The 18883-nt window shown below is 39.1% G+C and overlaps 1 protein-coding gene and 1 non-coding gene across 9 annotated transcripts in view; one reads left to right on the top strand and one right to left on the bottom strand.

Moving 5' to 3' along the window:
- Positions 1–18883, top strand: part of LOC121590777 (serine-rich adhesin for platelets) — a 53717-nt gene that overhangs the window by 2115 nt on the left and 32719 nt on the right. For 3 of the 8 annotated variants that reach the window (XM_041910764.1, XM_041910757.1, XM_041910758.1), the window contains exons 1-2: positions 15485–15593; positions 17111–17343. The exons of 1 other annotated variant lie outside the window; for it this stretch is intronic. The gene's annotated coding sequence lies outside the window, so the exon portion shown is untranslated. Of the gene's footprint in view, positions 1–15484; positions 15632–15762; positions 16500–17110; positions 17344–18883 lie in introns of those variants that run through there. 4 more of the 8 variants (XM_041910762.1, XM_041910760.1, XM_041910759.1 and 1 more) reach the window with 4 other exon arrangements.
- On the bottom strand, positions 73–144 carry Trnae-cuc. The gene has a single exon. It is a non-coding gene; the product is annotated as a tRNA-Glu (tRNA).

The raw sequence follows: 18883 nt of genomic DNA, 5'->3' as shown, positions 1-18883 counted from the left end.
GGGAAAGATTTTATACGATTTTTTTAATATAAAAAAAGCTATAGGAGAAATATTCTTTAAAACAAAGCATTATTCCCATACCGGGAATCGAACCCGGGCCTTCCGGGTGAGAGCCGGATATCCTAACCACTAGACAATATGGGATTGTTGACAGAAAAGCGCAGTTTGATCATTCGGATGTGTATAAGCTGGTGCTATAGCATCAATTTCTATTTTTAGAGGAAAATGGAAAGAAAATTTCACTGCTTTTTCGAGAATCTTACGTAGTAATGCATCTACACAAACAACAAAAATCGCAGTTGTTTTCATGATTTTTCTTTGATGTCTCTAGTTTGTATACCATTCGCGAATCTAATTACAATTTCCACCAAAGGAGGACACAAATTACGTGAACATTGCTATAAGACCATGGAGAAAGGTATTATTGGGTATTGAAGGAATTATCATTTTTCGCCCCTGTTTTCTTTTACCCAAATAAAAGCGATAAATGACTCTTGCGTCGTTTGCGCTTGTACGTGATGAAGATAATGTGGTTGGCATTTGTTTCTTTTTCATGATTACAAATGCATCCAATTAGTCGTTTCGTTTCGATTCATCAGCACTTGCTACTTCTCGTTTGAAAAGTTGAGTATATATATGGGTAGGAGTAACGATTTTGATTATGTGATTGTGCAAAGTTTTTTTTAACCCACCAAATTGACCAAATTCTTCGTACTGAAATCAAAATGATTTCATTAATTGCACACATGTGTGAAATCGGTTGGAATGTTGTTTGTTGCCTGTGAGAGCAAAATTAATTCGTCCTCCGTCGGTACACAGGCGGGCATGACCGCATGGCCTTTACCTGGCGTGTGTGGGGCGGGGCTAATAATGGCTTGTTGTATTTTGCGAAATAAGAAGAAAATTCGCCGATTTCAACGATCTGTGTGTGCTACACCCCCGAAAGGATGTGCGCTTGTGCAACACACTTTGCTTGCCGCCACTCGAGTCGATGTCTAATAACGGATCTATTGACGCTGGTAGTGAGCGTAGCGCTTGCGAAATGTACAATTTTTGTCAGAAAAGCATCGGACGTTATCCCCCATTGCTATAATTATTGCATAATTGATTTTGCAGAAGGTAGGAAAAGCTCTCCCGTAATTGATTTTAATACTACCCGTACCTTGTGAACCTTTCCAAAGGGAAGATTGCTATAAATTTACAAAAAAAAAAAACTACAAATGATTTGACTCAACGGATTACGATAATGTATGCACCCTTAACATGAGCGAGTAATGCTCGCCCAGGGTTAAGGCTAATCCAATTGGACAGCACAAAATATAACGGGGAAATCATTTGTTTTCTAATGATGCTGAAAACCCCCAAAAGCTCCAACGCTAGCGCACGCAGAGATAAAAGACCACCGAATTTGGTCAGCAGTTTCGCCGTTTGCACAGAAGCATAAATCGCACAGCTGCTCCGCGGTTAGCAGAAGAGTGTGCAAATTTAAGCTAATGCCGTTAATTTAATAAAAAAAAAAAGAAAAGTTAAACCCATCCAATCATTAATGACTTACTTCGGTCGTTGAGGTTTGGCAGTCGCGGTGAGTTTGCTACAGGAAGGAGTTTTTTTTGTTATTGTGTGCTAATGCGCAACAGCTGTTATCAGCGGAAGAATTAAATATCCAACCGTAGCTAATCTGTGGGTAGCATCATTTTGAGAATGCTGGAATCGATTAATAAATGGGTCAAGATGGGCAAATTAATATTGACGGACTGGTTGCTTTTGGGAGGTATGCAACAAAATCGTTAGCCAGATCTCATGGTGTGGGGTGATATAAATAACGCAGACGTCCTGTTTCTACTTTTTCTTAGTTCTTTACTTGATTTTTTTTGTTGTGTATATGCTATGCATGAACGTTGACAGTGTATTAATTTAGAAATGAAATAAAACATTAAAATTCTATATTTTTCACTTTAAATTCGCTTCGTGTAAATGTAGACAATTTTTACTTTTAAAAATTGTACAAATTTTTATAACTGTTGCGAATGTTTGATATTTTTTTAATGAGGACATTAAACGATAACATTCTTGTGAAATGTGTGCTCAGTCCATAGAAAAATTAACATCATTCTAATATTCGAGAACAATTGGAATTATTAAATATTGTACGATATACATTTAACGCTCTATAGTTTTCATAAAATTTGTGAATTTCATAGATGTCGCTCGACAGTTTCACAATTTAATTCCCAATTTTGCGCGTAGATCCTAGCGTATTTTTATGACCAAATTTCATGCAATATTACTTTACTATCTGGGCATTGTAGGGTTTATTATAGTTTAATAGGCGTTTTTCATCTTAACTCCGATTTCATGTAAGATATGTCATTGGGCGAGACAGTGTTGTGGTTGTTTCATTCGATCCTTACCTTTTTAAAACATTTAGTGATATAATTTAACATAAGAACATCAGGAACAATATAAAACAAATGATTCGGGATGTGAAAAATGCTCGATGGTAAGCAATGAAGATTCAAGAGCATACCATACACATACAATACAAAGACCAACAACTCCTGCCGAATAGCAATTGTTGCATTGTAAGCTCTATTTGTGAAATGATCACTCTATGTGATACTCTCGAATCATTTACATTTCAAAAATTTCAAATATTAATTAGTTGCGATTCATTTTCAATTATTTATTACTCTAAATTGCATGTTTTCTTTCTACATGGCATTGGAGAGGATTTTATTGGAAAAATAGTTGAAGGATTAGAATAACGAATACAGGTAGTCCCCGAGATACACGGTACCTCTTAAACGCAGATTCGGAGGTACGCGGTTTTCTAAATTTGACAGTCCTTTGAGCAAATTGTACTGATTTGACACATCAATTGTCAAATACCAAACAATTTCGCTTTTGATCGAATGTTTAAAACTATTTCAAACTGTTAAACTCAGTCAGAATCATATCAAATAATTAATTAAGTGGCTAAAACCATGCCCTGCTTGCAAAAATACACGAAAATAAGTTATATTTAGGGTGGAAATCACGAAATTCGACTTATGCAGAAATTCGAGATACGTGGTATTTTGCGGGCGTTTACGGTCCCCATTAATCGTGTATCTCGGGGACCGCCTGTGCTTGAAAACACTACAATAATTTGAAGACTTTAAAACTTTGTATACATTGTACAATCTTTTTTAAAAACTTCATTCTGTGAAAGTTGTGCTAAAATACACAATGGATGGTGCAGATAAACTTCTTTTGCTGTTCTGGTTTTCACGGGCCACCATGAGTGTCCAAATATTAATTTGCTCTTAAAACAAAACAATCCCAACCCAAGGAAATTGTGTGTGCTTTTGTGCTTTTCCGATTGAAAATCTTTTCACGTCGGACGATATTTTCTTTGCGGGCAGAGTGTTGTTTATTTTCAGCTTACCCCAGCAGTGCATGATGCTCTTCGATATCTAGTTTTTATTATTTTATCGAAGAGCTGGCACCCACCGATAGCACTCCTCCCCCCATATCTTCGTTTTCCCCCCGGTAGAGCCGGGAGCTGGTGGGTCTGATTTGGTCCCGAAAATGGCTGGCCTCGGCCCAGTGATGAGTGTACAGTTATAATTGCTCGGTAACGCTTCCACACTCTGTTATTACTACTTCGGTGGCGACCGCGCCGCCATGCTGCTGCCAATGCTTTGGGGTATTTAGGTGAAGTCTGTTAATCTTCTCATGGTTTGCAAACGAACATAATCAAACTTCTCACTCCGGTAAAGCATGGTTGAGCGATAGTGGCCATTGACGTTTCATGCGAACTATTTTGAATTTTAAAACTTGTTTGCAGCTTTACAGCTAAAATGTTTAGAACAATAAAATTAGAGAATTTAATTTAAATTATAAAAATGATTCAATGCAGTTATGATGTCTTTCACATTGTTTTCGATAGTTGATCGCTGAGTTTTCCGCATTGCCTTTGCTGCTCACTAGCGGCGATCAACTTGGTGAGCTTGTGATGAGTTGCACAACTGCAGCATCTCAGTGCAACCGCTCGCAGATGGGGAAAATCTCCCTCACTACTATGCTTCACACTTTTCTCGTCTCATCAATAGTTGCCGAAACAAACAAACGCTCGTGTAACCCAATTTCAAAGTGTGAGCCAAAAGGAATTTCCTGCAAACTGTACTGCGCCACGAAATATATGGACCACACAGCATACACGCCCCTTGCGGCATCCCCAATTCCCATGGCCTCGATCGGTTGTCGATTTTTGTGGCTGGTTCCTTCTCCTCGCTACCTTTTCTCTACCGCTGCCCATTAAGATCGTTGCGAGCACCAGCTTCCCCACTGACGATTGTATCGATCGTACTTGAACAGGTTGAGTGCAAAGTTCAGTGCAACGATGATGCTGCTGCTGATCGATTGATGTTGGTTGATGATTACATTTTTGGCAGCTCGTCTTCATCAGCATCTGCTTCGTCCGGCCACAAAAGGATGGAAACAACTTTCCCTTCCTCTGCGGTCAGCACAGCCAAAGGTTGTAAAGGAAAACTTGAACTGACAGCCGAATATCCATGGCCAAGGTTGAGCAAGCGGGTTGGTGGTTTTAATTTCAGTGTATGCCCCCCTGCACAGGCTGTACACCAGCCATGATGAGCAGAAGCGGAAATTGTGTTGGTTCACATTCGGAGCCCTGCAACCCACTGCATGGGGCGAGCCACACCGTTTTGCATGCACCTGCGAATGTATCCCCCCCCCCCCCCCGTCGGGCGCGGTGGCGCGTGCTTTTGATGGACAGGTCAAAGTAAATGGAAGTGAGACGTTTTGGAGGTCACGTACGGGAGAAAATCGGTTAAGCGTTGCTTTTATACGTTTTCAATGATGCTTAAGATGATTCGGCGTTTTGATTAATATTTTTGTTATTTTTTATTGTGTGGTCTTTGTATGTGGCAGATGGGTTTTCTTTACATGTGTCCTAATATTTCATTTACTCATTAAGTGAGTAAAAATTGTACAAATTACCATGTTAATGTAATCTTTCACACGTCTACTTTAATCGAACTGACCGAATAACAATCAATTCCCCTTTGTTGTGAAACAAAAATGGATCAAATTATTGGTGATCAGGTCGGTTTATCAAACGTCAAATAGAAGATCATATTCATGTAGTGGCATCATTCATTTACAAGTAACGTTTGCACGTGAAAAAAATAAAAATAAACAATTCAACAATTTCTAGTAGTCGCTAGATTATTATTCTCGCCCTAGCGCGTGTTAGTTGAGGCTGACCTTGTACTAGCAATAGCTGATGGACTAGATAGTTTGTATTAAAAAAAAGTTATTTTGACCAAATTATCGGTGAAGTGTGACGCTTGGTCTAGTAAGGATTATGAGATCTTAAGAACGTGAGATCGAAAGACTGGTAAGGTCTTGATTGTTCAATATTTAATATTTTCAATACTTTTTCACCTATGTCATAAAAAACTAGATTCATGTTCAAAATTCCAAACATGTGAATTTTGTGTTGAGAAACAGCAGTGATGTACATCACTGCAATGTTCAATCAATTAGCACTAAATAAAAACACAATTATAAATAAAGTGGACGACTAATATTCCAAATTAATTACCCAAACATGAACTTTACGTGATTTCCAAATCTAATCAAGGTTAGTGTACGGCAAGAAATAACAAAAATCAATCTTATTTAACACATCCCCATTGATAGTACTAAAGCGTAAAGAAAGAAAACTCTAACCGCACATGAATGATGCATTTCCTTATCTCTCGGACATTGAGGGATGTACATTTTTTACCGTTCTGTACAGACGTTCAACACGAGCCTAACTACAGCTACGCTCGATTAGCCGTGCGCTTATCAAAAAAGGATTTCTAAATGTTTTCTTATAGCGTAACATTCCCTCGATGCGATGCAACTAAGCTTTCTCAAAATGCCACGCATCTGGATCTCGAGATGCAGCGTAGAGAGTCTGCAAAACACTCCCTTCCCTTCCACCCGCACAAGCTACCAGATGGAAGCGTTCAGATCGGTTTAGATTTATTAATTGGCCTTTTACATCGACAGAAAGTGATGTGGATGCTCGCTGTCCAACGCCCATCAAGGACGCCGCGCAGTGTACAGATCACACACACACCCAGAGCGAATGAGATGTGCGTACCCGGCGTTTTAAATTATGTTGCTGCGTGCAATCGTTACATTTCAGACACGCTTCAATACGCAACCGTTTGGATGATGAGCGCGGTCATGTGTGCGGATTAATTCTGTTGCGTCGGGTTTGATTTCCTTTCTCTCGTTTCTTGTGCAACGGTGCACCAGCTTTCAGAGAGGAAATCAAATGCGACACATCAAATGAGAGGCAGGGCAAAAGTGTGATATTGTATTAATTATCCCGGTGGTGGATGGGTTACTGAGTATGAAATTTTGAAAAACAAAAAATGGAAAATCTATGTATTGAATGTTTATGTTTATACAATTGCACTCTTTAAATTACCAAAGAGCAAAAAAGAGCAGCTGGGAAAGCTTTTCGGTGATAGCGACAGTAACAGCAACTCCCAATTAAAACTGAAACAATCATGTAGAAAATATATTTAGCGGAATTTGGGGCAAGTGTGCCATACGGGGCAAGAGTGCCATCAATCATTTTTCCTTAAAAACTTTAGTTTAATGATCAATTGTGTATACAGTTGGTTGCTTTCCAATGACTAGGTATTCTGAGCCTAATTTCATATAGACCAATCGATATTTCCCATTGTTTTAAACTGATTTATATTGAGTTTCAAAATTGAGCAGAATATTATAATTTTTTAATCCAACCAAATAAGCTCTCAAAAATCATGCGAACAATCAACCGAGAAAATATTTACACCACCGTATAGCTGAGAAAACGTGAAATTTTTTGTGGGTTTAGTTGAAAAAAAACTTTCTTTTTGTCACTGAAAAATTCAATTTCAAAAAAGTTACAACTTTTGGGGCAAGTTTGCCATCTCTGTTTGGGGCAAGTGTGCCACTATCTTTCATAGGCACGAGCTGTCAAAAATGTAAACATTGTAGTAGCGTGCTGCAGAATGGTGCGCTATTGTGAGCGGATTCCACGCCAGAAAAACAGAACAGTAACAGACCATATTGTGGTTCCGTTTGGTGGTCAAAAAGGGTTCATTGGTGACTAAATTCATGTAGGAATACATACACTAGTGGTACAAACGTAATAATTTCCAATTATCTAAGAAACACGGTTATTTTAACCAGGTGGCTGTCTTGCCCCATACGAGTGGCACTCTTGCCCCATAGCCCAAAAAACAACGTCTTTTTGGACCCTTTTTAAAACGCTTCAAAAACTGTTTTGTTTGCACTTTTTTCAAGCGAAACTCATTTATAAGTGAGGAAATAGATGTAAAATGGTTATGAGATTTAAATCGGCTTTTGAAAAACACCTTTTAGTGAGTTATAACTGGAAATGCTTAAGGTGGCACACTTGCCCCAAGTTCCGCTATGTGTCCATTTTTTTGGGTAGTACTATTAAAGATGTTCAATATGCAATGCGTTTCCCTGGACTTGTTATTTGAAGTTATTTTAACTAAATTCAGTGAAAAAATCAAACCAAAACGAAGCATATGCGGTGCTAACAATCTAACGGGATATATTCCGCCAATAGATACTCTTTAAGCAAGCAAATTTGGCAAACTTCTGGCCATTTAACTCTACCAACTCGTGAAAAGCTGGCTAGTGGTGAAATCGGAGCCCAGACGTATGAGGATAACTTTCCAGCTCCTATCTAAAAGAAGATGGTAATGATAATAGTAGCACTAGCGATAGCAAAAAAACACATCAAACATCAACCAAAGCTTCAGTACTTTGATACGGCATATGCTCTGTTCGATGTTGTGTCTGTGTGATTTTTCTTCTTCTATATTTAAGGTGAAAATATCGGCGATCGCATCATGATCATCTTTCCTTGTGTACCTGTTAGGTCAAAAGGCAGTACGAAAAGAGCAATAAGAATTGCAGATTGTGGCTCATTTCCTTTCCTCGCATAGGAAAAGGGGATGGTGAGCAATGAGGTTTCGTTTAGCAAATTTCTCTCTCCTTAATTATCGCATTCACCATACAATAGCAAAACGCAAGTAAAAAAAAACACACACACACACACACAGCAAAATCTATCTTCAACCTTTTTCGGTAACCCACAGACCAAGCTGTACCTTCCGCATTCCATTTCAAAGTCCCTATCATTAGAAGAAAAAAGAAAGAAACCTCCCTCTGTACCGGGGAAGATGTTGTGCTTGTTGTGCTTCCCACGGCGCCGACTGTGAGTGTGCCCTCCTTTAAATAAGGCCCCCGATGATCCCCAGCGGTGGTGGACAGGTTCCGTACGGGATAAGAGACATGAGGTGGAATGTGTCAGAGCCGTTTGAATTTATTGGGCAGCTCGCAAGGAGTCTTAAGTGCGCACGCCGGGTTGACCGAGTATGTTTGACCAATACGCCCAGTAAACGGTGTTTTGACACGTTTTAAGTGAGTGAAAAGGGCATACATTTGGCAGGGCGATCAATTGGCACATGTGGAAATTAATTTGCGTTTCGAGTGTATGCACTTCAGAATTGATGACGATGGCCCACATTGATGGCTTAGGAATGCGTACTTTTGACATTAAGCAATGTGGCCGCAGCCGTTCCTTTTGTATTCGGTGTATGTTCAACATATTATTGTTAAAGTAAGTAATCTCATTAATGTAAGCATATCAATATCATATAGTGCTATCTGCATGGATTATTGATTGAGATGTTTTGTAAAGTTGCTTTTCTGGTTGATCTGGTTACGAATATGGATAGGGTTATAAATAAAGATGGGGTTAAGAATTTGTATACAAGCTTTCCAAAATTAGCTAAAACTGTTAAAAGTTCCTCAAAACAACACATGAGATTATGTAAGAAAAGAAGAGTAGTTTTGTTCAAAAGAGTAGGAAGTTTTCAAAACACAGCATAATATGTATATATTTTCATGTGCAATATCTAAGCTTTCTAGATAAATTTCATTATAAAAGCAATTCTTCCTGCCGGTGCACCATCACCGGCCAGCCAATCAATTCCTAGTGTATAACTGTATAATACCCCGGTGCGATCGACACGTTCGGGACGGGGGTTTGCGTATTTCTTTACCCATCGTTTCCCTTGCGAATGCGTAAACACATTATTTGGGAAAAGAAGGTTATTAAATTATTGCACCAAACGCGCGAGCTACTGGCAGCATTGTGGGGCAAGAAAAGCTAAATAAAACCACATCCACACTCACACAAAAAAGTGGATCGATCGATTGAGAAGCAGCACTTTGGTGTTTTTTGGTGTTAGTGTAAGTGGGAAAAATTGGGCACCCCGATGGCGCCAATAAGGTGGTGTTTCATCATGAAGATGAAATGCTCTCTATTTTTCTCTCTCTCTTTACATTTCTCCCTTTTGTACGCATTGATCAGTGCGTTTTCCATACTTTTTCTGTATTGAAAGTACAAATACTAATGGAAAATTTCAAGACTTTTATTCAAGTTTTGTACTGGATCAGTCGCACATTGCTCTTCAAGACACGTAACCTTGCAGAGTCTTGAATATCAGGTATTTTGGAAGGATCGTATTATATGTAATTAGCCCTTCTCCACTAAAAATCTGCTCAAACCTTGTGTGTATTTTAGCTCCTCTACTTTTACTGAACTTAATGAAGACCAAGAAACCTCAAATGTATAACAAGCTACCAGACTTATGCAGCTTTGAAGTCGCATTTAAATTGCCGATGTTTCTGTTTCAAAATACAGCGCAGCCCCTCTATGCGGAAGCCAATTTGTCGAACAAACTGCTCTAATCGCATTTACATGTTCCATAAAGCATTATTGCATGGTTCACCGGTTTTTGGCTGGTGACGATGGGTGCGCTTCAGACTCTTTCTAAATGAATATGCGTCATAAGGTTTAGAAAGTTTTTTATATGATTCGATTTTTACGAAAAAGTTTATCGAAACACGAGGGATACCTCGATTTATCGATTGGTATGTGTTATGTTGCCTTTAAATGCAATAAAATTAATTCTACTAACTCAACAGTGTAATAAATATTGATTTGCGTACTTTTGAGCTTGATTAATTGCCCCATGTGTCACCGGCAGACTTGTTTAAAGTGGTTTGTTTTGTTTTTGCAAAGTTTACAGCATCTACACATTCGACAGAATGCGATCGTTGTTGCGATCTGCGTGCGCAAATATGCTTAATATGCTCTGGGATGAGGCAGACATAGAGATGTGTTATTGATAGCGACCCATTTACATTAATATTTGTTTACAGCCAATACAATTGCTATCTCTAAATCATTTTTGCGATCTTCGTATGCTATCGATCGCGAGGTCTAGTTTATCGTTCGCGTTTTTTTTCACCATGTTTGTTCGGCATGTGCAAGTGGTGAACTTTCACTTGTAAATGATTTTTTTCTAGATCGTAGATTAATCTTTGGTTGCAGAATCTGTAAAACCAATTGCTCATTTTTCCAAACTCAATGTTGTTATAAACTTCATGCTCAAATTTAAACTTTTTATTTATTTTTCAGTTCATTCATATCATTCTTGGTCAGTGTTGTAGAACTAGAATTTGCTTATTACGATGGATTTTTTTATACTTTGTTTGATGATTTTTGCATTATCTGAGATTATTTTATATTTGCTCATTACATTTATTTTACCCAAACAGGAAAAGGGCTGAAACGACATTTTCCAAACTTTTCCAAAATGTTATAACTAAACAGCTTGTATATTACACATATGTTCCAGCGCTTATATTGCGCATCACCAGCATTTTACCTAGTCATAGAACGATGTTTTCGTTGGAGTGGTTTTGTTTTTCTCCTCCACTACGATGATTTAAGTTGGTGAAAAGTTGAAACCATTTACACTGCCACAGCTGCATTCAGTTTATAGTTTCTAATAGTTTCAAATAATTTCGATAGCAATGATCGCGATCACCACACTTTATCCGCAAGAGGAATGATACAAAAAAATACAGATAGAGCGAAAAGGCGTGGAAAGCACGAAAAGGAAAATCCTAAAAACCATGATCCATGCCTCGCGTCCGACGCTAGCCGCACGAGATGCAGGAAGTAAATAGAGCGTTAAGGAATCGATCGTCCAACCGGACGCCACCAAACACCAAACAGTTGGAAACGTGCAATCGTCTATCTTGGGCTGCCCTCGTCGCTCCCAGTGGCGCTTTCAGTTTTTCACTTCGAAAGCGTAGATTGTGCCATCGTGTCCTTTCGCGCGATCACTTTAATCGGACATGCTTTTTGCTTAGGATCGACGCATTTGCGAATGCGTTTTCCTTCCTTTCTAAATGGTGTGTAAATTAAAACAAAAGCACACACACACACACACACACACACACACACACACACACACACACACACACACACACACACAATAGCTACCGTGCACGAGTGAATTGACTTGGCAGAAAGGTGGAGTAATCGTTTTCGCAAATAATTCCTCCTTATGTGCGTTTGGGACGGCGAACAGTGGACGTATTTAATTTGGTGAGTGAGTGAAAACGGTGCAACATTATGCAAGTCATTAAAAGTGTGTCGTTTGGAAGGAAGATATTTACTCGTGGGTGAAGATGGAATTTAAATGTATTGTAGATATTGTAGATAAAAAATCGTAAACCGATTTTAAAGTTACTGGTCTTTGAAAATTGCTAGGCAAATTTAAAACAATGTAACGAGTACATAAAATAAGAGAACTAAACTAATATTTTCTAAGTATAAATTTGTGGAAGTACATAACTTGAAAAACAAAGGAAGAACACAAAATCATCCAAATGTCCAAATTGTTCAAGAAAGTTTTAAGCTTCGCGAATAGAAAATATTTTCTAGTTTCGTGATTCACCTAAAATTTATCCCAAAGATACATTTAATAACACATATCTTTAATGGTAATAAAACAATTTTAAATTTAAGTAACACGAACAATATGCGTATATCTAAAACGACAGAGCATTGTTTAAAACAGTGTTTTATGGATACAGTACTAATTTACAATTTACTACTAGGGACGATAGACAAATAAAATATTTGACCCGTAAAGAAGAAGAAAAAACCGTGTGACCGTAAAAGAAGGGAAGTAAAGCCATTAATGCAGCCCCAGCGAACATCCAATAAAACGGGAAAGTAATCAATTTAAATTCGATCAAAGTCGGTTAAAGCTGCTCCAACATCATGCGGCAATTGGCTTTTCTGAATTGTGACGAAAGGCTGTTAAGAAAAACTAGTCCAACTCCACGTGAGATACACGTGTGTGTGTGTGTGTTTTTTTTTTTTACTTTCTCAACTACAGATCCCGCGGTTAGGAATCGAAAGTTTGCACCAAGGCAGACCCACCGAGGCAGATCAATTTTATTGGTTCATCTTCATCCCGCTCGCTGGCGCGATACTAGCCACCAATATCGAGAAGCCTTCAAACCCACGGTGACGACGGACCAACCAAAGGGGACAATTAATGTTTACAACTTTACAAGCCCAAAATAATGCACACCGTGAGCGTATTCCGTGCGTGCTGCTGCCTGTGCTGCTTATTGGGGCAAGCGCTTGATTTCATATGTTCAACCACTGACCATCCGAGAGGGGGTGATATGGGATGATTTTCGTGAAAATTCGTACTTTTACTTACGTCATGAATGAAACATTAAGCCGGTTTCCTACTTCCTTGCCGTCGTCATAGCATTTTTTGGCTGTTTATAATTATTGGCCCGTCTTCGTCTTGCGCTACGGCTTGCAGCGCAAATGCTCGAAAGGAATTAGCTTCAGTTGGTAGCATTGGCTGCATCCTCCAAACAGCCGGCCGGTCGGCCGGGTTTTATGTGTTTAATGCTTGCGCATTAATTTAACGAGTTGACTGGGCGAAGTTTAATCAGGTCAGTTGTGCCCGATGCCTTGAAGATGATGCTGCTGCACCGAATCGGAAGCGTTGGCTGGCCACTCACGCTGCCTAAAATCTCTCTCGGAGGCAACGTAGCGGGAAAAAGTGAAACGAATCCGGAGGGAAAACATAGCATAGCTCACTGCTCTTTCCCTTCTCCGTTTCCTTGCTGCTGGTGGAGATGGAGGAGATGGAATACGGGCGAACAAACACACACCACTTTTTGGGCGTTCGATGGTGAAGATGGTGGGCAAACAAGCAAAAATAACCTCCTCCACCTTTTCGATCGAAAGTGGATAATGAGTGAACTAATAAGAGGAATGGAACTTACAAGTGTTTTCCAACCGAGCCCATGATGGAGCTGCGAGAAATGCGCGAATTTGATGGAAATGGTATGGTGTACGCTCTTTTTTTATTGAGCTTAGCGCTAGGTTTGCACGATTTCATAGTGTAATGCAAATTGCACCTGAATGCAGTCGATTCGAATGATATAAGAAAGTACAAACGTATCCTGTTCAGGAAAGAAGGTTTAAATGTAAATTAGCTTTAACAATAAATATAGATTTTATCTCTATTATTTTACTATTTTATCTATTACTCCCTATCGTTGCATTGGAACAACAACAAAATAAGTTTTATAATATCCCAGCAGGACTGAAACACATCTACAGATTAGTGTATAGCCAGCTATTTTGTTTGCTTATCCTCTCACTCGAACGTCACAAACATTCGTTCTCTCCCAAAAGCTCACGCGTACGTCAAGCGAATGGTGTCTGTCTCTCAGTGTGTACTTGGGGGTTCGGTCTTTCTCTTTCTATCTAACGGATATAGGTCTCTTAATCTGGTGTGTCAAACAACTTCTTCTAACGTACGTGAACTAAATAGTTTAAGTTTCTAGTAGAGGTGTCCCCCGAGATACGACTGTAGTTGGGACCGAAAACATGCCCTAAAGCAAGGCGCAAGTCGAAATAGTCGTATGTCGAATATCTGTGAATATAAAGTTTATAACCGAAATTGAAGAGTCGGAATCTATGAAATTGTGTATTTTATTTAAAATAATGTACGATAATGTATTAATTTTCCTCCAAAAGCCGTTTACACGATACAGATATTCAAGACCAGTTAGTTGTGGAATCTGTGGAAATGTATTTGTAACGGTTATGAGCTCAGAAATTAAAAAAAAACATAAATTTCTTCTCAATGGCAATTTTTAACTGTCAAAATCAAAATCGTCGTATCTGCGAATCGTCGTAACTCGAGGGGGTCGTAACTCGGGAGACGCCTGTAATTGATTGAAGTGGTTCGGATGAATGCAATGAACTACAGTAAAACGTCGATTATCCGGGAGCGGATTAACCAGCGGGCGGCTTAACCGTGCGCAAAAATGTGACAACTGTTCAAACGTACGGCGAACATTTGCAGCGATAGTCAAGTGGGCAACCAGTTTTTTGTGCAGCTCTGTAGTGTCTAGTGGTATTTTCGAAATTCAGTTTTGTTTATGAACGGTTGTTAAACCTTCAGAGCAATCGACGTTCTACTCTATTGTAAGTTATTTCTGAAAACATATGTACAATCTATCCCCTCTTACTGATTTAAAAGACAGGCTCGTTTATTTATATATACACGCGACCCCCGAGATACGACTGCATTTGGGACCGAAAAAATATCCCAAAGTAAGTCGAAATAGTCGTATGTCGAATATCTGTGAATATCAAGTTAATAACCGAAGTTGGAGAGTCAAAATTAATGATATCGTATATTTTATTTAAAACAATGTTCGATAATGTATTAATTTTACTCTAAAAGTCGTTTACGCCTATTTAATATAGAAAGATATTCAAGATCGGATCGTTGGGGAATTTCAATGACAACTTTAAACCGTCAAATCAAATCGTCGTATCTGCGAATCGTCGTAACTCGAAGGGGTCGTAACTCGGGGGACGCCTGTACAACAGTTTGTTTTTGTTATACATAATTACCATATTATGAAACCGCCGAGATGGGTACCACGTTGGGACGTTGGTTTTTATGTGGAATACTGGCGTACAACATTCAACAAATGTTATTCATTATTGCTTTTAATCAAAACTTCTTCAAGCTACATATTTTGTATGTAACAAATATGCACAATCAAAAGTATGTTTTTCAGTTAACAAAGGTGGATTGAAATTGTTCTCTCAAATGACTTTTAATTAAAATATTTTCAAAAAAAACTGCCTATACATAAAAAGTTTCTGTTGGAAAGCAAAATGGAAACTTATAAAATAAATTTGTTAAATAAAAAGATATTTTTTATTAATACTAATATCATCATTTTATTTTTTTAAATATTATGTATATGTAATAGGAATATATTTTGTATCTGGTACGTATTTTTTGTTTTGGATTTACTCAACCAGCTGTTTGAACATAATTATTACACTAACACCGCTAATATAACACCACCACAACGCGGGTTTGACATGCCTGGCCCCGTATGTTACCTACACACGAGAAAAAAAGAAACTTCTCCCATCCAGCACAGGCGCCTCGCGCAGTTGCTGCACTTGTTTCCATTCATTCCGTTCGGATTCATTCGATACTTCGCTGCCTAGAAAGACGGACGTACGTCGGTAGTGGCCGCGTCAGAGTTAGTTTAGTAGGGTGCTGCGGGTTCGTATACCGTTTTGCGGTGTTGTGTTGTAACTAACGTACGAGATTTGTACTAGCAAGCGTTGCTAAGCAAAGCGGGACACATTGAGAGGTCAAAACGAATAATCCATACCTCTGCTAGTTATATGCTGCAAAAAACGCTTCGTCGGTTTAATTGTGCTGCTAACAATGAATTGGATTTTAGTGAAACCTCAATTGATTGTGGTGTTAAAGCAACGGGGTTCTCTACAACCTTAAAAAGTGCAAATGAACAAACGAATAGCAAGACAGAGTGACCGACAACAGTCCCCAGACAATGTTTGTATGAGTCGCGAAAACTATTTGCCGTCCAATATGTTTGAGTTTAGTGAAAGAAGGAAGTGTTCGCTTGCCTAAGAAAACATTCGTTGACAAAGGCAGCAGCATATGAGCGAAGCTGTTGTGAGGGAAATTCCCAACACCTCCCACCCGAATAAACCATGTGCTGGAACGGCATTCCCCATCGATGAGGTGAAGTGTTGTGTTGTTGCGTGTGTCTCATCGTGGTAGTGGTGTGCGTTTCCCAGTGTGTTTCACCCTACGGTGGCTATGACGACCACGACGACGATGTTGGCCCACGGCGACCAAGAATCTGTCAATGCCACCAGTCGCCCATTGATGACATTTTGGTGACGTTTTTTTGGGGGACGACGACAACAACAACAATAGTATGGTTCGTCGCAATTCGAAAGTGATCACGGGTGATCGGTCCTCGAAGCAAACGCAAAAAAAGAAACAGTCATGAACACTGCGTCGATGGATGAGTTTGTGTGACTGTGTCAACACAAACAAACCCCCGTTCATGAATCATCATCATCCCCTTTCACACAGTTGCTGGTTAAGGGTGGTTTTGTTGCTGTAGATGCTGGTGTCTCTGTCATTGCAAAGGTTTAATATGTAGTAGTAGTGCCGTACCTCAGGACGCGTTGAGCAATAAACAGTGAAATCTTAATCGTGTTCGGTTGTTCCCGTGCTTGATCGTGGCTTGCAGGGCTGTGGTGTTGATGGTGTTGGTGCTTCAGCTACCTTTCTTATGCTAAACAGTGCGTATAGAAACATGGTGAAGTGTTGGTGTGTGTGTGTGCGTGCGTGCGCTTGCCAGTTTTAAGTGTTGCAAGATTATCCTGCGATCGATGTTTGTGTGAGATAGACAAGCTTTGATACGACGAGCTTATTCTATGACGTTCAGTTTAATGATTTTTTGTATCGTTTCCTTACTCTACATTCGCTCTCCTACGGATACGTTCGCTCGGTTTTGCTATGCGTACGGCAACATTACGCGCAACTGAGACTACGTGCTTTCGTCATGAATGACCATACATAAAAAGCTACAGGGTTGTGTAGCGGCTTCCCTGTGCATTGGTAGTGGTGACATTTAGCGTTGTTGTTTTGATCGTACGATCGACTCGAAAGCTTCAGCCGCCGTGCGTTCATAACACAAAAAAGGAGGATTTTGTGATGAATGTAGTTTTTAATTAAAATAATTTTATTATTTGTAGGGTAGTTATAGGTTAAAACAACTCATTCAGGAGGCTGTGTAAAGTGGTTTTATTGTGTGGTCAGTGTTGAAGAACAGTGTTTTTCTTTGGTGTACAGATTTCAAGAGTTATTCTCCAGCAATAACTCGATCAATAGACTTCATCGTGCGAAGGGACTGCAAGAGACGAACCTGTGGAACTGTGTTGCGCCTCTTAGAGGAACCGCCGACGGCATCGAAGAAAGAAAGATTTCGGTAAGGTTTCAGTTTTGGAAAAGGTTTCCTAATGTATATTTGTTAAAGGTGTTCTTCCGAATGCGAAATGCGAAGTGATGGTGATAGTAGTAGTTATTTCATTATATCTACTCTACCTTGGCCTTGAACAGACATTGGCTGGCATTGTAGAAGGTCTGATATTTTAGGGTCAACAGACATGTTTCGTTGCTTTCCTTTTATGGTAAGATTGGTAAAGTCTGTGGCATCATTGAGACTCACCATAAATGACTTTATTGCACAGTATTTGGCTCAATTGCTTTGTGAAAATATCCCATGTTCAGTGATACGTATGAAAAAACGAATATAATTTCATCAAAGTGGAATCTTTTGAATAAAAGTGGACGTAGATAGAAGAAGTAAATTGATTCTTAGTTAACAAGAAAAGGTTTATATGCTTTGAAATATTTTGTGCACAATCGTTTTCAACGTTGAGTTAGGATCAAGGATTTTTTTGTTATTTTGCGTTGTTACTTCCAAGAAGGTGCTCCGTCCGTTGGTGTGAGGCTTACTATTGGTGGATATGAATCATGAGAACATATAGGTTAACGTAGATACCTGATTTTCGATTCAGTATGTTTTTTTTTAAATCTTCCTATCTCGTTTTATTCTCCGTCGTGTATTTTGTCTTATAAGTCTATTTCCGCCGTTCATATTTAATTAGGTATATTATGTTCAGTCGTTCTTCTGGGTAATTCGTTCTGGGTAATATTAAAGAGACTCTTCATTTTTATTTTACTAGATATAAAGCATGTTTGCAACTATTTCTAGCATGGATCAGCAAATAATAATCAGAATAAACCACAAACACTTGAAAATGCCCATTTGCATCTTTGTCATTGTGGGCAAGAACAGCTACAGTACAGTTCGTTTTCTTCCCAACACGTTTTACTGCCTTCTAGAGTTTACGCGAAGCTAGTGGCCGCATCTGCTGTGTGCGCCGTAGCGTAACACGTGTGCAACGCTATGCCGTTTGATATTTGCGTCAGATCGGCGTCCCATGTGCATTCGCCGCGTTCATCAAACCGTACATTTGCAGGCATTGGGAAGTTTGCATTTATTTGTGCATTGAGAGAGCAGTTACGAGATGAATAAATGTGTGTGCGCAATATTAAGCAAGAAGCATCAAAGAGAGCGAAAGCTGTTCGGGGAAGTTTGACTGATGGGGGAAGAAAACCTACAAAAAAGGCACATGAAACAAACGCGGAAGGTAGAGACGTAGATATAACGATACGAGACGATATGAGCTTCAGGGTGAGTCATACCGACGTAACGGCTGGCTGAATAACGTCTATCAAGGAAGTTGAAGGAGATACACTGTGGGTAAATATTTAAAAAATGGTCATCCAAGAAAAACTTCCAACCCGGTTGGAGGAGCTGTTTCAAGTTTTGTATTTTTGCCTTTGGCTGGTAAAGATATTTACCATTGTTAATACTACGGCGAGAGAAATCTATCAGAAAAATGCATTAAGAAATCAACACACACACCCGCTCATACATTCACACAAAGAATTGCACATTT

This window comes from Anopheles merus, chromosome 2R (assembly GCF_017562075.2).
Source record: "Anopheles merus strain MAF chromosome 2R, AmerM5.1, whole genome shotgun sequence".
NCBI lineage: Eukaryota > Metazoa > Arthropoda > Insecta > Diptera > Culicidae > Anopheles > Anopheles merus.
The sequence above is the reverse complement of the archived record's forward strand: the minus strand, read 5'-3'. Positions and strand labels throughout refer to the sequence as shown.